The 12,760-nt window shown below is 45.9% G+C and overlaps 1 protein-coding gene across 2 annotated transcripts in view; it reads right to left on the bottom strand.

Moving 5' to 3' along the window:
* KCNQ3 (potassium voltage-gated channel subfamily Q member 3) overlaps positions 1–12,760 on the bottom strand; it is a 359,017-nt gene that overhangs the window by 207,972 nt on the left and 138,285 nt on the right. The gene's annotated exons all lie outside the window — the stretch shown is intronic.

Raw genomic sequence — 12,760 nt, forward strand, 5'->3', positions numbered from 1 at the left:
CATACGACAGTGGTCGGTGTAGCTCTGGTCCTTCCCACATCCCAAGGCACCCCCAGATAGCTCTAACTAACCATGCCAAGCTTCTGCGAGAAAACCTTCTGTGGCATTGTATTACCAAGAGGCTGGCACTCGGTCCCTCCCAGATCTGCTCTTGTTATCTCTCTAGCTTTGACACAGTGTTCCCCAAACTCTAGAGGACAAACAAAGCAGCTTGATTATCCAGGCCTAAGAAGACAAGGAACCGCTCTCATCCTCAGGACTACCCCACATGGTTGTGCAAGGTGTGCCCTCGCAACTCATGAATTAGGCCCCCTGGAGTTGTTCAGTGCACACCCTGTGCAGCTGTGTATGGCAGACCTGGGTAGTTAGCTGAATGGTGGCCCCCAAAATATAGGTCTACACCCTGGAGCCTGTGAACGAGATCTTATTTGGAAAAGGGTCTTTGCAGATATATTAAAGTTAAGGATCTTCAGATGAAGAGATCATCTGGATTATCTAGGTGAGCCCTAAATCCAATGACAAGCATCCTTGTAAGAGACATCCAGAGCAGAGGTACATAGAGGCAAAGGCAAAGTGAAGATGGAGTGGAGACTGCAGTGATATGGCCACAAGCCCAGGAATGCTGGGGCAGGCACAAGAACCCAAACGAGGCAAGGAATGGATTGTCCCATAGAGCTCCCAGAGTGGGCAAGACCCTGCTGGATTTGGGACTTCTGGCCACCAGAACTGTGAGAAAATAAATTTCTGTTGCTTTCAGACACCAGATTAATGGTACTTCATTATGGCCATCTCAGGGAATGAATAATGCCTGCACCAGGTCTTAGTTTAAATGCCATTTGCTCGAGGAAAACCTCCAGGGATCTATCTCTCTCCTGCAGCTGTGCTGAGTGCTCCCACTATGGGGCTCTCAGGCACATCACCTTCCTCTCGACACCAGCCCTTTTGCCCTTTGGGGGACTCTAGTCTGTGACTTTGCCCTCCACTCCTGGGCTTGTCTCAGAAGTGGGAGATGGACATGTCAGCAAAAACTCACCCGTGTCCTCCAAATGCAAGGGGTTCTTTTTCAAAATTTGAGACCCCAAAGGCAAAACATTAGGAGCTGGGAAGTAAGTGAGAGTTCCCTAGTCCCTGATTTTCTGCAGCCAGAAACATGTGTGGACACTTTATAAGGCTTATATAAGATGATGGTGATACACACTTGCAGCTGGAGGAAGATGCAGCAGCTGTCAGGCCACCTCAGCCCCGGTGGTTTTCCCAGGCCACACTGGGCAGTCTGTCAGTTGTTGTGTCCCAGAATTGAGAGCCCCAGGAGTCAGTGGCAACTGCCGGGTCTGATGGACATATCTTTCCTGCCCTACATCTTCTCCATGATCAGCACATCATAGTGATAAAGGCAGTGTCCACTGGGGTGGCTTCTGATAAGCCACGAATCTGAGTGTTCCCATTTGTCCCATTTTTCCTGGCTTCCAGTCCCCTTGGGTGGCTGGATGCTGTGCCCACCAGGGGAACAGGAGAAGCACTATTGCTAACACTCATGGAGCACCTTCTAGGAACCAGGCACTGTCCTGTGCCCTTTACCAGGAGAACTCCATCTAACCTCAGGACAACCCTGTGGTAACAGCTATCTCTCTGTACACTGCAGATGAGGAATTTGAAAGTCTAGGTGGAGAGTTTCCCAAAGTCACAGAGCTCGTAGTAAAGGCCCTGAGATTCAACCTCAGGCTCTCTGCTTCCGAAACTCATGCTCTTAACTTAGAAAGCCAGAGTTAGCCTCAGTCAGGGTCTCAGCCTCCAGGAGGATCACCCTTGAGGGCTGACTCAGTCTCACCTGCAGGGGACCCAGCTGAGACTCAGGGGTGCCCTCATATGGCCACCCGTGGGGCCTCTGGTTTGGAAGAAATGGCATCCCATGGTTAACATCTGGCCTCTTACTCTAGCAAACAGACTAGGGAAAGTCATAGCCTGGGCAGCTGTGGCTGCTGCTTCCTCCCCTCCCTGTCCCCTTCCCGCTTCTCTTCTGATTTCTCCTCTTCCTCCTCCTCCTGCTCCTTCTTCTCTCAAAAAATATCTATTGAGCATCCACCGTACTGAAGGACCTGTGTGCACTGGGAATTTAGCATTGTAAAGGAGACACAGCATAGTATAATGGGATATAAATAAGTAAACAGCAAAAATGAAATAAATATTATACCCATTGCTGCTGCAGGAGAGGAAGAGATTTCCTTGATGGGCTACTTTGTTTATGGCACTGAGAATCTGTCTCACAAAGGCTGAAGATGAAGAGTGACTGGAGAACTCTGAAGCAGTCCAGAAGTCTCAAGAGATCTGAGTCATCAGGGCACGCCAGTCAGAAGTTCTGTGGTAGGCAGTGGTTGGCAGTCTCTAAGATGCTCTGATCATGCCTGCCTCCTGACAGTCACACCCTTGTGCAATCCCCTCCCCTTGAATGTGGTTTGGATTTAGTGACTTGCTTCTAATGCATAAAGTAGGACAGAGTGATGGGATGTCACTTCCGATTAGGATATAATAAGACTTTGATGTCCTTCTTGGGGGCCTCCTTGCATGCTCTCTCTCACTCTTGCCAGCAGGGAACCCAGCAGCCATGCCATGAGGCAGCCCATGGAGAGGTGCCTGTGGAGAGGGGCCAGAGCCTACCCAAAACCACGAGTGAGCCTGGAAGCAGACTGTTCCTCCCCACTCTAGCTCTCAGATGAGACTACAGCCCCAGTAATAGCTCCGGAGAAACACATAAGAGACTTTGAGCCAGAGGTACCCAGATAAGCCATGCTCCCATCAGAGGCTGGCCAGAAATGCATTAGGCATTATTCTCCTGCAGAAGGCACCCACTGCACACAGTAGGACAGTTCTGACATCCAAACTGTGCCACCTCTACCCCGAGCACTAGTTCTATCTTCCAGGAACATGCAGAGATGATGAATCAATTCCTTTGCCATATGATAGTCTTTCAGGTGTGGGAAGTTGGTGACCTAACAGTGGGTTCCCCTATTCTCAGTTTTCTTCACTCCTAGCCACACTTTTCTAACTGGTTCTCAAATCCTTCTCTGTCCTTGTGTTTCCCCACAACACAATATCCCAATTATGTTCCCATAATGTCAAGCCAATTGAGCTGTCTTGTTTCTGGCTAGCAAAGCTTTGCTCAAGATGTGCCCTCTACATGGAATTCCCTTCCTCTTTCTTGTCTGGCCCAACTTACCATGACTGTTCCAAGAATCCTTTCTGGAGCCTGCCCCCTCAGTCTAGCTGGACACCTCCCTGGTGCAGAACCTGTCCTTCCTGCTGCACTCACCTCTCTTCATTGCATCGCTGTGCCATCATGATGTGTTTGTGGGTTTGCTCCTGTAACTGTGAGCACCTTGAGTTCTGGGAAGGACCCATGGTTCATCTTTGAATCCACAACACTTGTTCAGAGTGAGAGGATGGATGAATGGATTGGATGGATGGATGGATGGATGGATGGATGGATGGATGGAAGATGAACAAAGGAAGAGAGGGGCATCCTCCTTAGTAGACAGGGTTCCATTGGCATTCATCCTCAGTGCTATCCTTCTGGGTATGTGCACTTTGTAAGGAAGCTTCTGTGCCCTTCAAGATAAAGCCTGGACAATTCCTCATGGCCTAAAGCAGAGCAAGCCTTACCAACCCCTCTAAGTCCTGCAGGTACAAGTGTCATGACTTCAGTGGTAAGAAAGTTCAGAGAGAGAGAGCAAGCGAAGAGAAAACAAGAGAGAAAATGAGCCTAGGTTAAAATATTTAAAACATTTCCATACTTCCTGGACTTATACATATTTCATTAGTAAGATGCTGTCCCACATAAATGCAAACTCAGAGGAAAGGGTCTTAGGAAAGCTGGGAGTCAGCATTTTAAGGAAGCCGATTTCCCTTTATAAACATAATACCTTCTCACTGTAATGTGGAAAACAGAAATACAAAGAAGAAAGAAAAATTGATGTATTACTTAAAGTCCCATCACTCAAAACCAACCATTTTTAGTATTTTATAAATTTTTGACCTATGGATTTTGTATATTTGGGGTGGTTGCATGATACTACATATTCTCTTGTGTGCCTGGATTTTCTTATTTTCCCTAAACATAGTAATGTAAACTTTGTCCTATGTTACTGTGAACTCTTTATGAAACAAATTTTTTTTTTTTTTTTTGAGACTGAGTCTTGCTCTGTCACCAAGGCTGGAGTGCAGTGGTGTGATTTCGGCTCACTGCAGCCTCCGGTTCCCGAGTTCAAGTGATTCCCCTGCCTCAGGCTTTGGAACAGCTGGGATTACAGGTGCACACCACCATGCCCAGCTAATTTCTGTACTTTAGTAGAGACAGGGTTTCACCATGTTGGCCAGGCTGGTCTCGAACTCTTGACCTCAAGTGACCCACCCGCCTCAGCCTCCCAAAGCATGTGAGCCACCACACCCAGCCATGAAACAAGTTTTAACAGGACTACATAATATTCCATCCAGGACATGTACCACCTGGGAAGTCATCAAGGCCTCTGTGATACAGTGGCAGAGACAGGTGTAGTTGATTTAAATCTTCCCATATTGTTGGGCATTTAGGTTGCTTCCAATTTTCTTACTATCAGAAAAATGTCAAAGTTGTGGCCAGGTGTGGTGACTCACACCTGTAATCTCGGAGGCGGAGGCAGGCAGATCACTTGAGGTCAGGAGTTCGAGACCAGCCTGACCAGCATGGTGAAACCTTGTCTCTACTAAAAATACAAAAATTAGCCAGGTGTGGTGGCATACACCTGTAATCCCAGCTACTCAGGGGGCTGAGGCAGGAGAATCACCTGGACCAAGGAAGACTCTGTCTCAAAAAAAACAAAAATAGAAAAAAGAAAAATGTCACAGTTAACTTATTTGTCTAACCTCAAATTCTTTCCTTAAGTAAGTTCCTCAGAAATACAAATAATTGGCAAAGAAGACAACCTTTCTATGGCTTTTTATACTTATTTTCAGTTGCTTTCTAAAAGGACTGTACCTAAATGATCTCCCCACAGTAGGATTTGAGTGCTTGTCTCCCATGCCATCCCCATCTGGGGGCCATATCATAATGCTTCCAGATGAGAATACCTCAGAGATAACTGATCCTGGCAAGGAGGCAGGTGAAACCCAAAACTCATTGATACATTCAAGAGCGTTTCTTGTAGGGAAATTTCGCTCCTTGATCTTCAGTCCAGACAAGACCCTCTTCCCTGGACACTGAGGCTATTTAACGGCCCCTCCTCTTGAATCCCACTGCCTGACTTCAGACCCCATCCTTTCTGGCTTGGGTCATACAACAGCCCCCACACTTCTGACTTCTCTCTGTCCCATTTATTTTATTCCCCCTCTTTCAGCCAAAGTGGTCTTTCTAAAATCAAAAATCTAAAACCAAGTCATCTTAGACATTTTTCTTCCTTCCTTCCTTCCTTGTTTTCTTTTCTTTTCTTTTTTCTTTTTTCTTCTTTTTTTGAAGGAGTCTTGCTGTGTTGCCAGGCTGGAGTGCAGTGGTGTGATCTCAGCTCACTACAACCTCCACCTCCCGGGTTCAAGTGATTCTCCTGCCTCAGCCTCCCAAGTAGCTAGGACTACAGGTGCGTGCCACCATGCCCAGCTAATTTTTGTATTTTTAGTAGAGATGGGGTTTCACCACGGTGGCCAGGCTGGTCTCAATCTCTTGTCATCATGATCCGCCTGCCTCAGCATCCCGAAGTGCTGGGATTACAGGTGTGAGTCACCGCGCCCAGCCCATCTTAGACATTTTTCAATGACTGCCCATTATCTTGCACCCAAGTCTTTCCATGATGGTCCCCAACTTCTCTCCAGTCTCACTGTCTACTCTGCAACTCTATCCCCCTCACTTTGTAATAAGTATTCACTAGGTGCTGGTGACAGGCCAAAGAGTGTGATAACCGCCCAGCTACTCACCCTGGGGGTTCTTGGTCTGACAGAGGAATTAGAGGGTGACGGTACAGGGTGACAGAGCCCAGCAAAGGTTGGGGATGTCAGGTCTCCTTTCTTTTCATTCAAAGCTTTCATTCCTTACAACTGAAAAAAGGCAATTTCAAAAGAGAATCCAAATTCAAAATCAGAGAAACCATCCAAGAGTTTTGTGAACGATCCAAGAGTTAGTGATTTTCAGAAAAGCCTGTATCAGGCTATGGGGTATGCTGTCGGGGGAAGGGGTGGAAGAAGCAAAGTTGGGGAAAAGAATCTACTTCCTCCTTGTTCTGTGTCACCTCTTTTTGTAGGTTCCTTTTTCCTCCTCTCCACTAGTGGTTCCATTTATTTACCTGAAGGACTCCTGCACCTGCCTGTGATGTCTAACATGATAAACACCAGGAGGCCCTTGTGCTGGAGCCTTTTCTTCCTTCCCTCTGCAGCTCCAAGAGACTAATTTGTAGAGAAGAGGATCCTTCTCCAGCAGAACTCAAGTGTAGAAGGGAGCTGAGCTGGCTTTTTGGCAGCAGTGGGAAATTAATCTGTGTTCTCACCATCACAGTCCCACACCTGAGCTGCCGTCCTGTTTTCTTGCCTCTCCCACCTGACTGTGCATTCCCATAGGGCAGGGTCTAGGGCTGGGCACTTTGGGACCTACCCCAACCAATGCCAGCAGGGTTTCCAGAAGCAAGTCACAGGGGCCTCCCCTGCACCATTGGCATGGCCTCCAGCTGTGCCTCCACCTCCACATCTGTGGAACCCTCATGGGTCAGTGGGCCACACACCATCTAACACCTTCCAAGTCAGAGATCCACTTTCAAATGGTGGCTCTATCCCACATCCAAACACAAGGCCCACTGTAGTGACTTACTCTCTTAGGGTTTCTGCGTCCTCTTCTGTAGAAAGTACCTGCATGATGGGGGAGGCAGGGTTGGAGGATAATATTCATGGAGCTCCAGACAAAGAGTAGGTGACCATAAAGAGTAAAAGGCACAGCAGTGTTATAAGGCCCATAAGATGAATAACGGGGATCTGAAGCCAGGGAGCCTGCCTTTGGGATCCACGTGCCTAAACATTGCACCAACCATCTCTCCTCTGTCTAGCCAAGTCCCCCTGCCCCTTGCAGTGTCATATAGTTCTTCCCAGTAGTAGTTTATAGTGCTCACTCCCTCTCCCTCCTCATAATTATTCTGTATGTTGGGCACCCATCATCTTATAATGCCCCAGTGCCTATTAAATCTTTTTTGGATCAGAGACATCCAATACAACACATAGCTCTCTCACTCTAAAATGATCATAGGCACAGGCAATAATTCACAGGCCCTCTTATAGGATTGTTCAGGTTGTGCACTGCATAAGGGTACCTAGCCAATGGGCCTCTACAGGAATCTAGAATCCAGCCCACATTCCATTCAGGAGACTTGAGTCCTTGAGAGGAAAGCCAGGAGGAAGAAGTCCATTTTGGTAACAGGTATGCCCAGAGAGGAGGTCCTTTGTGCATTTTTTCCTTCTAAAAGTGTTGGGTGCCACCTTTGTCTAATTTGTATAAAGGTCCCTTATTGCCTAAAGTTGGCCATGACACTTACATATAATTCCAGAGGAGTGGATGCCCCAGAAACCTGTCCATGGAACATCCTGGGGCATAATGGTTTCTCAAGTCAAGAACTGTAAGGCTGAGCATGGCGGCTCATGCCTGTAATCCCAGCACTTTGGGAATCCAAGGCAGGAGGATCGCATTGCTTGAGCCCAGAAGTTGGAGACCAGCATGAGCAATAAAGTGAGAGCAATAAACCCAGTCTCTATAAAAATTTTAAAAGTTAGCCAGGCATGGTGGTGTGTGCCTGTAGTCCCAGCTACTCAGGGGGCTGAGGCAGGAGAATTGCTTGAGCCCAGGAGGTCGAGGTTGCAATAAGCCATGATTGTGATCTTATCACTGTACTCCAGCCTGGGCGACAGAGCAAGACCTTGTCAAAACAAAAACAAAAACAAATAAACAAACGAACAAAACTTTAGGGTCAGCACCCACCACATGAACATATGAATGAAGAAGGGCTGGTACCAACAGGTCACATGTTGATTAACGGTTTGGGACTCATACAGACATGGCATTCACAGGTATAAAAGACTCCTCAGACCCCCCAAACCTGCTGACCTTGCAGTTTGGAAATCACCATGCACACACCATTGCTACAGGAAAATGCATTTGCCCTCAATGTGAGGATAAAAATCAATGTGCCTAGGCCCATGCCTGGCATATAATAAATATTCAATGCATATTGCCCCAAAAACCTGTTGTGGGTTGATTCTGTGCCATAAGACTGAACTTTGAAGTCTGGCAGTATAGAAATGAGCTTTGCAAACCACTTGCCAAGAGAGGAACATCATAAATGCACATGATATTCTTATCATCTAAATATTTTTCCAAATCAATTCGACATAGTAAAGATAGGAACCATCTTGGGGCTACATAGGGATGGGCTGGGTAAGAGGGAAAACTTATGGGCAAATCTCAGATGGTCGAAGGTTTGGAGAAACAAATGGCTTCTATAATTTCCTTTCTTTTTGGATTTATTGAGTGCCTTGGGTGTGCTGGGCAGAGTATACTGGGGAGCACTTTGTAGATATCATCCATTTTAATTCTCACAATGGCCCTGTAAGAGTATCAGCATGCCTAGGAGGACCTTGGAGGTGAGGAGGCTTAGGCATGGCCCAAGGTCACACATTAGTGTGTAAAGGCAGAACTGAAATTAAACACCCAGGTCTGACTTCTCAGTGGTCCTCCTGCACAGGGGAGTAGCTGGGATCCCAGACCCAGGAGTCCAACCATTGGGATTTAAATCCCAGCTTTGCCATTTCCTACCTGTGTGAGCTTGGATAAGCTCCATGTCCTCTTTGAGGGATAATAAAATGGGGGTGATTGTGGTAGTGACCTCAGAGGGTCACAGGATAAGTAATTATTACTATATGATAGCACTTAGAAGAGTGCCTGACACATATGTGCTGTCCATTTCAATATCATCACTGTGTTTTGATCACGGCTCTTTGGAAGCTGGTGGTTTGACAGTGGTGTTCAGAGGGAAGCCGAGGGTGTGAGAACACTCAGTAGCGTCACCCTCAAATGGCGCCCGCCAGTCCAGAATTCCCATCTGTGCTCTCAGGAACACACCGGTTGTTTGTTAGCAAATGACCTTTCTTGCTGAGGGGATGCTGACACAGAAAAAACTGAGCTGCTTCTGGCAGAAAATAGGCAGGAAACTGGTCTTCCCAGTAAGCAATGGTTCAGAAAGAAGGGATGTTGAGACCTCATGGATATGTGAACTCCAAGACCTCCATCACCTCCTCAATGAGCCTTCTCTTAATGGGGCTTGTATAACGTGGGTCGGGGGAGAGGGAGGTCAGCTAGCTTGGTCTCGTGAAACCTCAGGAGAAACCAGTGTTGAGAATGAAGAGAGACCACAGGGCAAAACCATTAAAGTTGCATGCATTCTGAAAACTTCCTCTTCCTGCATTACAAAAGTTCTTGGGATAAGATGGCATGGGAATTGGAATTGAGGGTCCTGGGCTCCAGCTCTTGTTCTACCGTTAATCAGGCAGCTGTGTGGCCTCAGGTCAGTCTATTCCCCTCTCTAGGCCTGAGGCACCTCCTCTGAACAAAGTGGGGGCTGGAACAGAGCCAGGAGCAGGGCCCTTCCAGATAAGAAGTAATGAGTTTTGTTAAAAATAAGAATCTATGTTGTATATCATTTTTAACTTCTTCTGTTCATTAATCCATTACTCATTTATTCATTCATTCCACCAACTCGAACTGGGCAATCTAGAGGACCCCCTCACCCTTCAAAAATCTAAATTATACAAGTTTGTCCTCTGCCAATTCCAAATGCCTAGGAATGCTTTGCTCTTTTCCACCACGTACCGTGGTCAGCTTCTTCACTGGTTTCTTTAAAAAAATAAAAATGCACTCACACTAAACATTTTATGAGTTTGGATCCTTAAGATGGGGCAGGGGTGAAACCCCATCTCTACTAAAAATATTTTAAAAATTAGCTGGGCATGGTGGCGGATGCCTGTAATCCCAGCTGAGGCACGAGTATTGCTTGAACCAAGGAGGCAGAGGTTGGAGTGAGCCAAGATCTCACCACTGCACGCCAGCCTGGAGAGGGCTTATATGACAAGCAAATAGCCCCTGTATCCTGCCTGCACTCTGTTTATGCCTCCTAGTGCTTTGCCATCACTATGAAGTCCACATTTTTCTGACAGTATTAGAAAGATTAGCTTCCCCCATTCCTCAAAGCCTGGAATCCTGGCGACATCCAGACCCTGGGAATAGAGATGGGGTAGCTTTCATTGGAAGGTTTATAAACCCAAACCTATGAGGACATCCAGCAACACAAAGGCCTTCTCTGTAAAGAAATTTACTCTTCTGAGCATGCGCAACAAACATAAAAATAAAAGCTCATCAGAAAGTTAGATAAGGAGTTTCATCCATGCAGCTGAAGTCATCACTGGTCATTAGAGAAATGCAAATCAAAACCACAATGAGATACCATCTCACTCCAGTTAGAATGGCAATTATTAAAAAGTCAGGAAACAACAGATGCTGGCGAGGCTGTGGAGAAATAGGAATGCTTTTACACTGTTGGTAGGAGTGTAAATTAGTTCAACCATTGTGGAAGACAGTATGGCGATTCCTCAAGGATCTAGAACCAGAAATACTATTTGACCCAGCCATCCCATTACTGGTTGTATGCCCAAAGGATTATAAATCATTCTACTATAAGGACGCATGCACACATATGTTTATTGCAGGACCATTTACAATAGCAAAGACTTGGAACCAACCCGAATGCCTGTCAATAATAGAATGGATAAAGAAAATGTGGCACGTATACACCATGGAATACTATGCAGCCATAAAAAAGAATGAGTTCATTTCCTTCGCAGGGACATGGATGAAGCTGGAAGCCATCATTCTCAGCAAACTAACACAAGAACAGAAAACCAAACACCGCATGTTCTCACTCATAAGTGGGAGTTGAACAATGAGAACACATGGACACAAGGAGGGGAACATCACACACCAGGGCCTACTGGGGGGTGGTGGGGGATGGAGGCAAGGGGAGGATGCGTTAGGACAAATAGCTAATGCAAGTGGGGCTTAACACCTAGATGACGGGTTGATAGGTACAGAAAACCACCATGACGCATGTATACCTATGTAACAAACCTGGATGTTCTGCACCTGTATCCCAGAACTTAAAGTAAAATAAAATAAAAAAAGAAATTCATTCTTCTTAAAGAGCAGCCTAGATTTTAAGTAGTAAGAAGTAGTTTCCTTCATTGCACCTATACTGAACATGTACTGAGAGCTAGGAACTGAGCTGGATCCCTCAAGGAGTTCTCTGATATAGTTGTCACTAGCTACATGTGACCATTCATCTAAATTCAAATGAATTGCAGCTAAATCACGTTTAAAGTTTGGTTCCTCAGTCACAGTAAAGACATTTCAAGCGCTCAATAGTCACATGTGGTTAGTGGCTACAATACTGGATAGTAGAGATATGGAGTATTTCCATCATCAAAGAAAGTTCTACTGGACAGTTCTGGTCTAACAGGAGCAAAGAGAGGAACAGAAAACTACGCCAGCCAGAAGCCAAAGCGTCAAACACTGAGGAAGAGGTCTCCTCTTGAGTTCAGCATTAGTGCGTGACTACCCCGCAGGCAGGAGTCATTCACAAACCTCAGTGGAAGAGGTATCTACTGGAGAGCTGTCATGTTCAATCTGTTTCAACCTTCAAGTTAGATACGGAGTTTCATCCACGCAGCTGAAGGCACGTTTTCTCCGTCTCAAGAGGTTCCAGTCAAATGTCCCCTCTTTCTGGGCCTTCTCCTCTTCACTTCTGAGCTCTTCATCTTGCTCACTCCTGCCACACCCATGGACATTCTACCTTGCATCACAATCATATGCATGTAGGTCTTATGGGCCCTTCCATCCGTGAGTGCCTTCTCGTCCCTTGGTTCCTAGCAGTGCAATTTGATAACTGAACGAACGAATGAATCAGTGAAAAATAAGTGAATAATTGAATAAACAAAGAAATAATGAAAACATGCACAACTGTCCATTCCACTGTGGGCTTAATCCAGACCTGGTTTCTCTGTCATAAACCTATCTAATCACTGGCGAACTTAAAGAGGTTAAGGTTCTGTGTCAGCTACCAGCTTATTATCTCTCTAATCTTAGAAACCTGTGGAAAAAAGAGATATTCAGAGCATATCCACCTCTAATCAACCTGATAACTGCCTATACAAAACTCTCAGGCATCCATGCAGTTTTTACCTGGCAAAAATAACTCATGAGTCATTATATTTTCTCTAATAAAGGGGATAATTTTGCATGCACAGAAACATCCCCATTTGTCCACACAGCTCTTTCTTTCTATTCCTCCTCTTTTCAGACTTGGAAAAGTGTTCTTTCTGCTTGTTAAGCAAAACTCTCTCCATGTGTCCTTGGCAGTAACCTCTTAGTTCCACTGGGTATTGATCCATCAATCATTGCCCTGTCCCCTTCCCAATCTCATGTCCACTGTTGCTCATGGTCAGTTTTCTGTAAATGTGGACGGAGAATGATGATCTCTTACCATCTCTCTAACACTCCCTAAACTCATTTGATTGCCTCTAGCTCAAACCCAAACCATGACCCTCTCTCTTTCTTTCACCATATCTCCTTTAAAAGGCACCATGCCTTCACCTCCCCCTCCCCCTGAAATCCAACTCTGTCCCCATCCATTGATTTCTTTTTTTTTTTTTTTTTTTT

Source organism: Pan troglodytes, chromosome 7 (genome assembly GCF_028858775.2).
Source record: "Pan troglodytes isolate AG18354 chromosome 7, NHGRI_mPanTro3-v2.0_pri, whole genome shotgun sequence".
NCBI classification, from domain to species: domain Eukaryota; kingdom Metazoa; phylum Chordata; class Mammalia; order Primates; family Hominidae; genus Pan; species Pan troglodytes.